This window comes from Pempheris klunzingeri, chromosome 8 (assembly GCF_042242105.1).
Source record: "Pempheris klunzingeri isolate RE-2024b chromosome 8, fPemKlu1.hap1, whole genome shotgun sequence".
In the NCBI taxonomy this organism is placed as follows: Eukaryota; Metazoa; Chordata; class Actinopteri; order Acropomatiformes; family Pempheridae; genus Pempheris; species Pempheris klunzingeri.
Window position 1 is genome coordinate 505,615 of NC_092019.1, and position 632 is coordinate 506,246.

The following is a 632-nucleotide window of genomic DNA, read 5'->3' on the forward strand; positions in this document are numbered from 1 at the left end:
ACGAACGCTGCGACAGGAAGCTACAGACTGATGCCGACCTGCGATGACGCAGTGAAGCATCGACCAATCAAACGTTGTGTCTCTTTATTACAACAAACAAACGCAGCCTGTTGTTGGAGTAACGTACGTTTTTAAACCGGTGGTGGTGCGTTACTCAGCTAGCTGAGGCTATGCTAACGTTAGCTTCTGTATGATGCTGCTGAATCATGTTAGCTACTAAAGCTAATCCTCATGTAAAACACCGCAGCGCCCACGTTTGGCTGTTGTCGTACATTTGTCGCTCCATGTGTGAACAGAGCGTCGGGGAGGAAATGACGAAGCGATGGATCAAAAAAAGATAAAAACTGTTGTCACTAAACTGATGCTGGGACCTGCGTGGGACCCCCACCACGGTGAAGCATATGCATGGACACTGCCCCCCCACGGTCATGTTCTGAGTTGTCCTGTGCTTTGTATTCACGTAGAGAAGCACCAGTAGCATCAGTGTCTGTAGCAGTGTAGTAGTGTAGTGTAGTGGTGTAGTAGTGTAGTGGTGTAGTGTAGTAGTGTAGTAGTGTAGTGTAGTGGTGTAGTAGTGTAGTGGTGTCGTGTAGTGGTGTAGTAGTGTAGTGGTGTAGTAGTGTAGTGTAGTG